This window comes from Myotis davidii, unplaced genomic scaffold (assembly GCF_000327345.1).
Source record: "Myotis davidii unplaced genomic scaffold, ASM32734v1 scaffold393, whole genome shotgun sequence".
NCBI lineage: Eukaryota > Metazoa > Chordata > Mammalia > Chiroptera > Vespertilionidae > Myotis > Myotis davidii.
Genome location: NW_006285913.1, coordinates 1,251,752 through 1,265,713, shown reverse-complemented (window position 1 = coordinate 1,265,713; position 13,962 = coordinate 1,251,752).

Sequence of the window (13,962 nt, the reverse complement as noted above, 5' to 3'; positions counted from 1 at the left end):
GCCAGTGGCGGCGCCCCGACCCCCTGATTGGCCCTGCTCTGTGGGTGATAGAGGGTGGTGCCCCAACCTGCTGATCTGCCCTGCTCTATGTATGATAGGGGATGGTGCCCCAACTCCTCTATCGGCCCTACTCTGTGAGTGACAGTGGGGAGCTCCTCAATCCCCTGATGGGCCCTGCTCTGTGGGTGACAGGGGGTGGCGCCACAACCTCCCCATCGACCCTGCCTTGAGCGTGACAGGGGGCAGTGCCCCACCCCCCCAATCGGCCCTACCCTGAGCATGACTGAGGGTGGCATCGCAACCTCCCAATCCGCTCTGCTCTGTGCATGACGGGGGTGGCGCCCCAATTCCCCAATCGGCCCTGCTCTGAGCCTGACCAGGGGCTGCACTTAGGGATTGGGCCTGCCCTCTGCCACCCAGGAGCAGGCCTAAGCCAGCAGGGCCTTATCTCCCGAGGGGTCCCAGACTGCGAGAGGGCACAGGCCAGGCTGAGGGACCCCCCTTCCCCCCAAGTGCACAAATTTTTGTGCACCGGGCCTCTAGTATCCTAATAAGAGCACATACATGCATTTTAAAAACCAAGAGTTTTTTTGATTGTTAACAGCATGATGTTCTTGTCAAAAAACTAATGAGATCTTGGCACATTCTCAGAAGCAAAGTCTCCAAAATAAAGGAAGTTCTACTCTGCTCCATGCATGTGGGTTAGTACCTACAGTCATATATTTGGCTCCAGATAAAGTTCTTTAAAAGGCCCATTAATACATTAGAACCAATCTATTATAGTGATTAAGAACATGGAATTCAGAATTCAAAAGATGGGAACTGGAATATCAGCTCCAGCAACTCATGCATGTTAGTTTACCACTTTGGGCTTAGTTTCCTTTCTGCCAAATGCTGATATTAATAATGCATATATCATGGGATTTTTATGAGAATCAAGTGAGAAAATACCTACTAATATTTACTGTACTCTAAAGGTAAAATACTAGCCCTAGCTGGTTTGGCTCAGTTGATAGAGTGTCGGCCTGCAGACCAAAGGGTTCTAAGTTTGGTTCTGGTCAAGTGCACATACCTTGCGTGAAGGAGGCAACCAATCGATGTGTTTCTCTCACATTGATATTTCTCTCTGCCTTTCCCTCTCTCTTCCACTCTCTAAAAATCAATGGAAAAATAACCTCAGGTGAGGATAAAAAATTAAATAAAATCAAGTTACTAAGCACAATGCTTATAAAAGATAAGATTCTCAAAAAATAGTTGAAACATTTTTAACTATAAGGAATTACTTAGGGCAATCAATTTTCTTTAAGTTAACTCCATATGAAAATTATTCCTAGAACTGGGAAGATTTAGCTAGGAGAATGGTCATCTTGAAAAGAACATTGGGGTTGCTATGTTCAAATATTTGAAGGTTGTAACAGATAAAAGAACTAGAACCAATAAGTCCAAGTTATAGGGAGACAAATGGCTTTTAACTCAACACAGGAAGAACTGTTCAATGAACAGTTGAAAAGTTAAGCTGCTGCTACATGAAGTGGTGAGTTTCACAGCAGTGAGAAGTTCTATAACTACCTTCAGAATTTATAAGTCTATGCAAATCCCCTAGTGCTCCTCTATTGTGTGGAGGCTCTCTCTGAACATCTCATCAACTTACCAGTCACTTCAAGGTTGCAAAAATCAAAAACCAAAACTCTGTATTTCCAAGTCCCAGGATGATTTCAGCTTTGAACCCTTGCCCTATGTTTCCTGTGCCAATTGCCCTTCTCTCATCTCACAAAACTGAAATAACCAAAGATATTCCTCATTTGAGGAAAAATAAGATGATCACCTCCTTCAATGTCTAGCCCAAACAAAGCCCAATTTCCTTCCAGATGAATTTCATCCCATTCTGCACAAACCTTCAGCCTCTGACTCAGAGGCACTTAAATAATCCATTGGAAGCCTATCATTTCTGCTGTCGTCAGCATATTATACTTTCATTTATCCAGAGAGTGGAGCAGGAATAAGAAAATAGAAGTTTTATTTATCAATTTTTAGTTCAACAAAAGAAAAAAATTTTAAACATACTACTGTCCAGTAATAAAGTGACTGCCTTTAGGGATTGGGATGGCCCTATCAGTCAAAGTGCTAGAACTGAGGCTAGGTAGGTATGGGGGTGGGGTGGGGAGTTCAAACTAGATTATTTTTAAAGTCCATTTCAAACATAAGAATCTATATTTCTAAGTATATAATATGTGCTGATTTCAAATGGAGTAAAGGAAGAAAAATCACCTGCACATACAAATAAATGAATCAGGTTGAAATGACACACCTGCATTTGCTATAAACACTTTAACTTTAAAAATAAAACAAAAACTTCCATTTCAAATACCTTTTTTGCTATTTTCTTCACCAAAGGTTAGTGTTTTCTAGTGATAATGCTTACAGTACATTACAAAGACATAAGAGTTTTCTAAGAATATACATATAAATAACAAAAAACTTAGTCTATAAAACTTGAAGTGATACTCCAGGGTGGCAATTACATAAGATCCTCTTAAAACGTGTAACAAGGCTTGAACTTGGTTACTGATTCCCCTTTCAAATTATGAAAAATCAATCACCCAGTAGGGTATGAAATTAAATGCATAGAACATAGGTGAACACAAAAATATATATAGAAAAGAAGCTACCACCAGATCATCTCAAAGCTGTTTCTATAGTTAAACTCTGTCTTTCTGACTTTTGCAAGGAGCAATGTGTTCCATTGAACAATTTCATTCTTTTAGTGACGATGAATGTGGAGGCTTTTGAAACACTTCCTTCATATTGCTAAGAGTATACACCTCCTCGGGAGAATATTCATTCTCTTTCTTAACAAAGAGCATGACAGTCTCAACCCCCGGCATTTCCTCTTTAATAAATAGGGAACTTGTACATGGGCTGAAAAACATCATTAAACACATTTCCTTTAGTCATGCAGTAATTTAGTTGCCATGGTAATCTTTGGTAACTTGAAAAGTACTTTGGAGTGTTCATTTCTAATGCTTGTTTTTAAAAATCCTAGAACTTTTTAAAGTCCTAGAGGATAAAGAGTCTGAAAATGCTTTTTTTTCTTCAATTTCAAACCATGGACTCATTAAATAGAGCACAGCTATTCACAATATGACAGCCATTACACCTCTGACAATGATCACTTCATCATCTCCCACCTCAAGACATTCTTAGAGACTATCCATATCTTCCCAACTGAATGAAAAGCATTTAACTCAGGTCTCCGTGGCAGTGAAGAGAATTAATTCATGAAATAAGCACTTTCCCATAATAGCCTCCAAAGCTCACAGTTGAGCACTGCCATTTTGGCCTTCCATCAATAATAATAGGGTGACAAAGTACATTTGAAGCAGTTTAACAAAGAAGCATCAGATAACTTGGGACTTGAACACATCCAGGCTTTACCCAAGGAAACACTGTTGGACAGAAGGCTCTGATAATTCACAGCTCTAACCCACTCTGTTCATCAACCATGTCAGGGCTCAAAAGGTTTCAGGAAACACTGTCTGGAAGACTTTTTTTTGGCTAATAGCTACATTTGAAAACTGATCTTTAATCTTTATTTCACATTAACATCCTATCATTAGCCAAGGATAATACATGAGCATTTTTCAAATATGGTTTCATGGACTGAAGATGTTCTAAAGACTTTTCATGCAAAGAAAGACACTGTTATTATTTTTACCAGACTCTGACTATATCCTGGGTTTTAGAAAAGAACTTAAGTAAAATTAATGGTTTTACTAGAGTTAAATAAGCAGTCATTCACAATTCTTTTTTGCGGGGCTCTCCTGGTCACATTAGAATAGAGTAACAATCATGAAGTATAGCAGTGCAGGCTAAGTGATAAAAGGAGTAGTGGCCTGGAAGACAAGAGTCTGCTTTGATCTTAAGCAAACTTATTTACTACCCTTAAGTCCGTTGTCTCATCTGTAATCTATGAGCTAAATAGGAAAGCATGTGGCTCCAGTCATGTGTAACTGGAACACAGAGAGAGAAGTAAAGCACATAGAAGAAAAGATGAGGTTTGGCCTGGTGGGCAGGGGCCAGGCCATGCCTTGTAAGTCTTCTCAGATAATCTGATATTTACCCTAAGAGCAGTAGGATATAACACAGTAAAGGATTTAAGCAAGGGGTAACATTATCAGTGATGTATTTTGGAAAGCTAACTGTGGAGTTTGGATTGGAGATCAGAGCAGAGACATGGAAATCAGTCAGTAAGCTACTACCTCAATAGCCCAGGTGATGGATGGTGAGTGCTTAGAGTATGGCAATGAAGATGAAAATAAGGGGATGAACTTGAGAGATACTTAGGAGGTAAAACCAACAGGATTCTATGATGGAAGGTAGGGAAAAATACTTGTCAAGAATGGCTTGGGGAAAACACTTTGTAAAATATATGATTGGCTAACCACTATGCTTACAATTAAAACTAATACAAAATAATATTGATTGTAAACTGTAATTTAAAATTTTTAAAAATTAAAAAATTGTATTGGAATTTACTGAATTAACAAATAGAGAAAAAAAAGGTATGGCTCAAAAGTTGATGGTTTGTGCATCAGCATATGGAATTCAATTGAAGCCATGGTACCGAGCAAGTACAGAGTTAAGAAAGAAGAGGCCCCGGAGCCAAAATCTCAGAATCTCCAACAATTTGACTTCAGAGTATAGAAGAATTATGAAAAAGATTTTCCACTCACGTAAACTGAGTGGAAAACCAGAATTCACCATTTCAGGAGACAAGGGAAAAGTGTTTTGTTTTGTTTTTGGAGGGACTGGTCAATATTGATTTTAGTGACTGGAGGTAACTGATGATCTTAGTGAAACTCTGATGAGCTCAGAAGCAAGGTGACAAAGAAGGGTCTAAGTCTTTAAAACTTTATTTATATATAACAATTTATCCCAAAAGAATTTTAGATAAAGGGGAATCACAAAAAGAATACTTGAATAAGTCATACTTAAAAGAAAAAAATTGGATTTTGAGCAGTGTTCTTCTGTTTAAGACCCAAACTACTCTGTAAATAAAGCTCTAGTGCATTTGTACACCACCAGGCACAGTACCCCTCAGTGGAGAATTTATATTCCATTTGAGTATAAGACAAGACTTCATGAACCATAGTCCCAACAAACCCTAGAGCAGTGGTTCTCAACCTTGGCTGCACATTAGAATCACCTGGGAATCTTTTTAAAATCCTGATTTCTGGGCCTCATCCTCCGGAAATTCTGTTTGTTGAGAACCACTGCTCTAGAGGCTTACTATGTCAGGCTCTCAAAGTCTGGGTGAGGAAACCACTGAATACATGAAACTGCCTTATTATAAGGAATTTTTGCACTGTCACAGATGTTTGTAGAGCATATTCTATGTCCAAAGGACTATGCTGAGTGCTAAAGCACAAAGAAAAGGTCTGTAGGTCAGTTTAAACCTATGAAGGGACTAACCTGGGGGGCTTTCCTGGGTATGACTATACAATTGCTCCCTCCCAATTCATAATATGGACCGAATAGCAGAGGATTCTGTTTTTTTGGAGGCATTGAATTTTGGTTCAATCAGCTCCTTGAATAGTATGAAATGATCCTGGAGATAACAGCACTTTTCTCTCTTAAGTCTTCCTTGGCAACTGTGCTCATTCATTCATTCACTCATTCATCACTCTCCAGTCATTCAACTATGTACCAGGCTCTGGGTCTGGCACTGGAAACTCAATGGTGAGCAAGATAGGCATTGTCCTTGGCCTTGAGAAACTTACTGGATAGAGGATGTCCCCATTCTTGATGTATTGGCCTGAGTGGTCAGTAACCAGGACTGATAGGATGGGGTTATCAGTCTTCTACACTGGTAGATGGCTATGTTTAGGATCAGGGTCAATTTTCATCCATTATGGGAACTTTTGGGGGGAAGAGTGAGAGAGCCCCTGAGGAGCCATGGGTAACTGGGGGTGGAGAGTATGAGGAAAGGATGTGAAGTACCTGGAGGTGCCTAAGAGCCCTTGATAAAGAAAGATCTTACCAGCAGCACTTTATTTAGACTTACAGATGCCATGATTTAGAAGGGCCATTCAATGTCATGTAATCTCCTACTACTTCCCCAATACAGGGCTCCCCTCTGCTGCATACCCTGCATCCAGCTTGTTTTACAAGGCAGCAGGGGTCATGCTGAACTGTACTGTTAGGGTGTTTCGCACCCACCTCCAACAGTCTCCTTGGTTCTGGGATGATCTTATGTTTCTGTCCCTGTGGCAGAGACCACCTTATCCGTAGTAGATCCAGCCCTGCCCCCAATGCTCAACCAATTCTTCTAAACAAAGATCATACTCCCACCTTCAATGGATTGTTAAAAAGTGACCAGAAGAATGCTTTATCAAACTGACTTCTGTCTTGTTCCCCATTCTCCCTGCCTTGGCACCAAGATCTTCTGGCAATAGGATCTTGGGCTGTTTGTCTATCAAAAGGGGTCCTTCTAGAGACTCAAGATCTATCACCAAATCCTACTTCCATATCTGGGTTTCTGTTCCCTGCCTATAAATCTTCTCCTTCCCCACAAAACAATGTTCAGCATCCCTGCTAGAACGTGCACCTGTTTGGTCTTTTCTTAAATCCCCAGTCCCCATTTGGATACTTCCTGACGATGTGAGCTCAAGCAGGTTGTTTACTGTTTTGTCTTCATCTATAAGAGGTGGGGTAATAAAACCTATCTCAGGTTGGGGTCAGGTTGATCAAATGAGATCACTTATTAAAAACACTTTGGAAATCATGGAGCATTCTGCATATCCTAGACTTCCTTGCATTCTCCATTCCTGAACATCAGTCATACTGTAGGCTCTGGGATCTTCCACCCTATTCCATTGTGGATGGACCCTAGTGTGGTAGACTCTGTTCTGCCCTTAGGAATAAATCATTTCCTCCTTCTAATCCATGAAATGGTTATATCATCATCAGATGATGGCCCCACACTAAGGCCCTCCTTTGTCTTCACTCCTATTTAGTAATACCTCCTCTGAATACTCTCTTTTTTTCCCAATAATGTCACTTTATCTCACTACTAGCTTCAGTTTTCATTAGATTGCTCCCTTTCATCCTCTACAATTTTCCAGTTAACTATACTAGTCTAGACTTCTAAGAAATGTGAGGGTAGGAAGGCTGGAGGAGCCTGGGAGTCCCATGACAGTTTCTGGAACATGTGTGTCATGAGGGTGACTACTGCTTGAACAAATCTCACTAGTTTTCCAGATGTCTCTGTGTGTGTACCTTTCTATTGACAGTGATTATGCAAGTGTGACATTTGTTTTAATGAGCATGTCAGGTGTGTTTTGCTGTATCATAATATATGATTGACTATGGTATTAAAGTAACAACTGCATAAGAATATGTGGAGCTGAAAGAACAGCTCTGACAAATTTCTCTAATAACAGCGCAATCTCTGCTGGTCACTAGAAGCCTAAATTTTCTATAATTCTAATCCCACTATGTGACAAAAAAATTCAGATATTCAAGAGAGTAGCTCATTGACAAGAAGGTTCTCCCACTTCGGCTTCTGTTTTTTCATTATATGTGGTTGGGTAGGAAGTAAAGGTGGCCTGCTGGAGGAAGAGCTCCTATCATTCTCTGGGACACAAACAGGGCAGCACCAAGGAAATCAACACGTCAAAATTGAGTCAGTAACCAATTTAGTTTGATGTAGTTCTGGTTGTTTATTTCTGCTTTTATTGTTGTGCTGTTGGTGTCAAATCCAAAAAATCATTGCCAAGACCAATGTCAAGGAGCTTCTTCCCTATGGTTTTGTTGTTGTTTTTTGTGTTAGGAAAATGGGATATTAAAGAAATATCTGCACTCCCATGTTTATTGCAACATTATTCATAATAACCAAGATATGAAAATAACCTTTGTCCATTAAGCAGATGAATAGATAAAGAATGAAATATTATGAAACAATGAGAAATAAGGAAATCCTGCCATTTGCAACAATATAGATGGACCTTAAGGGCATTATGCTAAGTGAGATAAGACAGACAGAGAAAGAAAAATCCTATATAATAAAAGCCTGATATGCTAAGTGTCTGACCATTTGACCATTTGACCAGTCGCTATAACGTGCACAGACCACCAGGGAAAAGACGCTCTGACCAGTAGATTAGCTTGCTGCTGGGATCCTGCTGTTCGGGACTGGGCGAGATGGGCCAGGCACGCCCTGGAGCCCTCCCGCAGTCCCTCCCAGCCCCGATCGTGCACCGGTAGGGTCCCTCGGCTTGGCCTGCCCCCTCTCGCAATCCAGGACCCCTTAGGGGATGTTGGAGAGCCAGTTTCGGCCCAATCCCCACAGGCCAGGCCGAGGGACCCCACCGGTGTAGGAATCTGTGCACCAGGCCACTAGTACTGTATAATACCACTTACATGTGGAATCTAAAAAAAAAAAAAAAAAGCTTGTAAAAATAGAGTAGAATGGTGGTAACCAGGGACTGGGAAATAGGAAAATTGGGGAGATGCTGTTTAAAGGTACAAACTTACAACTAGTAGATACATAAGTTTTGGAGATTTAATGCATGGCATAGTGATTATAGTCAACAGTACTGTACTATAAACTTCAAAGCTGCTAAGATACTAGATCCTAATTGTTCTCACCATAAAGAAGAAATAGTAATTAATAAAACACAAGGGCAACAAGTCTGATCTTTAGGCTTATTCTCTTTCAGACACTATCCAAGTCCTTTTTACGGTAACTTTGGGAACAGCACTAGTAGCACTCTGTTCTATTTAAGTTCTTCTAGATAATTTCTGCTCAGTTCTTGCTTCTCAAAATGTCAATTTCTCTATAAATTATTTTGCCTTACAAAATAAGGTCCTCTATTCCCTGTGCCATCAGTGGACCTATGATAGTTTTAGGATTTAATCAGCTAAAGTTGGGTGTGAATTTAATCTATTCTCTCCTTGGGATGCCAAACTGTGTTAAGTTTATTATAAAACAAATTTACTCATCCAATCCACTGGAGGCTTTTTTGAAACTGAAATATCTGAAATTTTTAGAAATCTTGGCTTTAAGTTCCACAAATAATCCAAAAACATTTTAATAATTAAAGGTCTCAACCTTCACCCTCATGAAAAATTCAGACAGAATTCCTAATGAAATAAAATTATTTGAACTTTAACTCATATAACATATGCTTGAATGTTTTCAAAGTAGGTCCTTCAAAAAAGATCCAAAAGGCCTAAATTATTCATTGACAGTCAAGAATTGGATATCATTACTCAACCCCAAGAATGGGGTCAAGTTGAATGAACAGAGAAATGATATATAAAGGTAGAACACAGCTTGGTAAGGCCTTCCCAAACAGGCAACACAGTAACACCTCATCCCTCACAGCATAAATAGCAATTCATCATCATATGCTACTATATTTTTTAAATAAGAATAGAATTTAACAAGCTTATTTTAGAACCTGATTCATTACCATTTTTAGAAAATTTAAAGACTTTAAATCTTTTCCATACTGTGTGTGATTACACCTCATTAAAGTTTGCATCTTCCACAGAAAGGTAGGACATCAGTTCTAATTTTATACACTAGTGTGATGGAGAGCATATCCAGATTGCAAATCAGGATACTCGGGTTTTATTCCTGGCCTGGTCACTGCTTTTCTTAAATGCCTCAGTTTTGCCATCCATAATAGATGGGCAGAGTTCATTAGAACTTGTCTGAGTTCATCAGAACTATGTCATCAGCATTCATTTTTAAACTATGGGCTGAACACCATGCTATTTACTAGTATACATGTGAACAAGAAAGGCATGATTCCTAATTTCACAGAGCCACTATTTGTTCCAAATATTTTTACTGCTATTGAATCACTATTATGACACTCTCAGGAACCACTGAGGACACATGAAGTCAATAAGTCACAAGACAGTAAATATTTGTTTAATATTTACAATGTGCAAAACATTGTTCTAGATGAATTGGAAGAAAATGTCCCTCATTAGACCTATGCTCATAGCAAGAGGGTAGAAAGTTACGTTTATCATGTATTCTGTAAATCCAAAGTCTAGCATAATGTCTGGTACTCCATAAGTGCTCAATATATAATTGTTGAATGACCAAATGAGTCAGTTTTTAAGTAAAAAAAAAAATATATGGTCCCTGCTATCAAGGGATTAGAATCTAACAAGGAATTTAAAGCATCTGTGCATCTATGCATCAACTACAATAAGTCACAGCATGTTATAAAAAGACATGAAGGATACAAAAAGAATTAAAAGCAGGAACACAAAGATACTTATACTACACCAAAGGTCATAGCAACATTATTCACAATAGCCAAAAGGTAGAAACAACCCAAATGCTCATCAATAGATGAACGAATAAATTAAGTGGAATATATCAGCCTTAAAAAGGAAGAAAAATTTGACATATGCCACAATATGTATGAATCTTGAAGACATTATGCTAAGTGAAATAAGTAAGACACCAAAAGACAAATATTGTATGATTCCACTGATGTGAGGTACTTAGAATAGGCAAATTCACAGAGACAGAAAGTAGAGTGGTGGTTACCAGGGACTAGGGGAACAAGGGATGAGGAGTTAGTGTTTAATGGGTATAGAGTTCCTGTTTGGGATGAGGAGTTAGTGTTTAATGGGTATAGAGTTCCTGTTTGGGATGAGGAAAAGTTCTGGAAATAGACAGCCATGATGGTTGCTCAACAATGTGAAAGTACTTAATGCCAATGAACTTACCCTTAAAAATAATTAAAATGGACATTATGTTATGTATGTTTTTCCACAATAAAAAAAATGATAGTTATAAAAAAACATGAAAGAGTTTGGGAGGCAGTAACATCTGCCTGGCTTAATCTACCTGAGGGATCCTAGAAGTGATATTATTTGAACTTGCACTTCCTTTTAATGCATAAAAATTAAAGTTTCCACTGTTAATGAGAAGCACACATTTGTTTTTATATGGTTCACCAGTTTTATATGACTCCTTCTATTAGAAACTGATAAAAGTGGTTGTTTTGGGGGAGAGGCACTGGAATTTTACAGGTTTAGGGACCTAATGGCCTGGGGTAGGAAATTATTTACTTTTAACTGTACACTTATTCCTTTTTTATTTAAAACCAGAGGCCCAGTGCACAAATTTTGTGCACTGGCAGGGGGGGGGGTCCCTCAGCCCAGCCTGCATCCTCTTCAATCTGGGACCCCCTCAGGTGATGTCCAACTGCTGGTTTAGGCTGGATCTGTGGGACATCCCTCTCAGAATCGGGACTGCTGGCTCCTAAACCACTTGCCTGCCTGCCTGCCTGATTGCCCCTAACCGCTTCTTCCTGCCAGTCTGATCACCCCCTAACCGCTCCCCTGCTGGCCTGATTAACACGTAACTGCTCCCCTGCTAGACTGATCTCACCCCCAATTGCCCTCCCCTGTCGGTCTGGCCGCCCCCAACTGCCCTTCCCTGCTGGCTTAATTGCCCCTAACTGCCTCTGCCTGATCACCCCTAACAGCCCTCCCCTGCTGGCCTGATCTTGCCCCCAAATGCCCTCTGCTGGCCAATTTAGTTCTGATTGGTCAGTTTCTATGCCATACAGCATCCAAAGCTCCACCTCCTAGGCAGCCATTGGCTCCTCACAATTGACCCAGATTTGGTTCTGATTGGTCAGTTTCTATGCCAGTCAAAGTCAGAAGCTCCACCTCCTAGGCAGCCATTGGCTCCTCACAGTTGACCCAGATTTGGTTCTGATTGGTCTGTTTCTATGCCAGTCAGCATCTCTGGGCCTATCAGTGGGGTCTGATCAGAAAGGCGGGGATGATCAGCAGCCCCCGTGGAGGCCTGGAGAGAAATGGAGGCACGGTTGCTGACCAGGCCCAGAGCTAAAGAGAGAGGCAAGTGCTGATCAGAAGCTGCCACATAGGCTATGGATCAGACCCTGCTTCTCACTTCAGGCCTCTCTCTGGGCCTGATTCTCAGCCCCCTCAGCATCAGTGCTGAGTCACCATGCCTGCAGCCATAGCAGTCAGTGCTGGGTCCTCAAGGCAACCCAACACTGACTGTGGGACTGATTTCCAGTTGGTGGAGCCTCCTGGTCATTGCGGATGTGACAGATCCAGGGTTTTTATATATTAGGATACTAATAATAAACTAAATTTAGAAACAAATGGCTCCTGATGCTCTTTATAAAGATTCTCTACAAGTGATCTGAAAGACATATCAATTGTCTTAGTTTTCTACATTCCTTTTATTCAAATGGAATAAAAATAGTCAATATTCCATGTCAAAAGCATTAATCAGATAACTATCAAAGCACCTTTTCAATTAGAAACTCTAACCATCTCTTCTGGAGACATTGGTTTTGCAGTTTTGAAATCTCCATCCTTGCTAATCACCCCTCAACACAAATACAAAGAACTAAGTACCATATGATTGCACCCATATGTGGAATTTAATTAACAAACTGAGTTAATAAGCAAAATACATTCAGATTCATAGATACAAAGCAGACAGATAGCTCTGGTAGAAAGAGAGGGTTTTGGGGAAGGGGGGAAGAAATTGAGCAAAAAAGAAAAAAAAGAGAGGAAGAACTCATGGACAACAGTATGGTGAGTGCAGGGGGAGGGAGAGAAGTGGAGGTAAAAGAGGGTACAAGGGGGATAAGTGGGAATGGAAAAATAAAATAAAGAGAGGGAAAAGAACTAATGATATCAAAATATGCAGACAATACAATTTTAACCACCAACCCTTCCTTCCTGGCATCTTAATGCAGGGTCTTGGTCTGCCTCACTCCTGGGAATTTCTTTTTTTTATTTGGGAGCATAAGCCATTGTTAAGCCACTATTATCTGGAGCTGCTGTTATATGCTGTTTACATAGTTTTCTTTCTCGCCCCACACACATTCTTCATGCCCACTTTTCTGTAATTCCTGTACTTTTCCACACTGTGATACACCCTGTTTTCTGGAAGGCTTAGCTTTCCTGCATACCACTCTATCTTTTGCTTAGGGCCACTTTTAGGTGTTGTCCATCTCTGACTGCTGTGGCTGCTTTCTCAGCCTCCTTGTGCTGGCCTCTACACAAAATGCTGCAGCCCTGGCCGGTTTGGCTCAATGGATGGAGCGTCGGCCTGCGAACTGAAGGATCCCGGGTTCGATTCCGGTCAAGGGCACATGCCTGGGTTGTGGGCTTGATCCCCAGTGGGGGGCTTGCAGGAGGCAGCTGATCGGTGATTCTCTCTCATCATTGAGGTTTCTATCTCTCCCTCTCCCTTCCTCTCTGAAATCAATAAAAAGATATTTTTTAAAAAAAATGCTGCATACTTGGCAGTTCTGCTATTTTGCCGTTAGTTCCCACTAGGAATGTCAGGTCCAAGGAGGAGGAGCTGTCCTATCTATTTTTAAAAAATATATTTTTATTCATTTCAGAGAGGAAGGGAGAGAGTGAGAGATAGTAACATCAATGATGAGAGAGAAACATTGATTGGCTGCCTCCTGGCGCTCCCTATTAGGGATTGAGCCCGCAACCGGGGCATGTGGCCTTGACTGAAATCAAACCCAGGACCCTTCAGTCCGCATGCCAACATGTCCTGTCTATTGACAGCTGTATTCCTAGAACTTAAAACAGTACAGTACTTGACTTTTAGTAACTACTCCATAAATATTTCATTGCATTTACTGAGCACCTTTCTAAGCACTGGGGATACCTCAATGAACAAAATAGATAAAAATCCCTTCTCTGTGACACTCAGCTCTAGAGTGGAAGAAAGAAAAATAAACAATAAACATTAAATCAACGAATCATTCAATGAAAAGATGAAAAACTAACCCAGTGTGTTACCAGGGGAGAAATGCTATGGAAAACCAGAGAAAGACAAAAGGGGTTGAGGAATCAAGGTAGAGAAAATGTGCAGAAGGGCAAGATGGTCACAGTTTTAAATAAATAAAGGAATAAGAG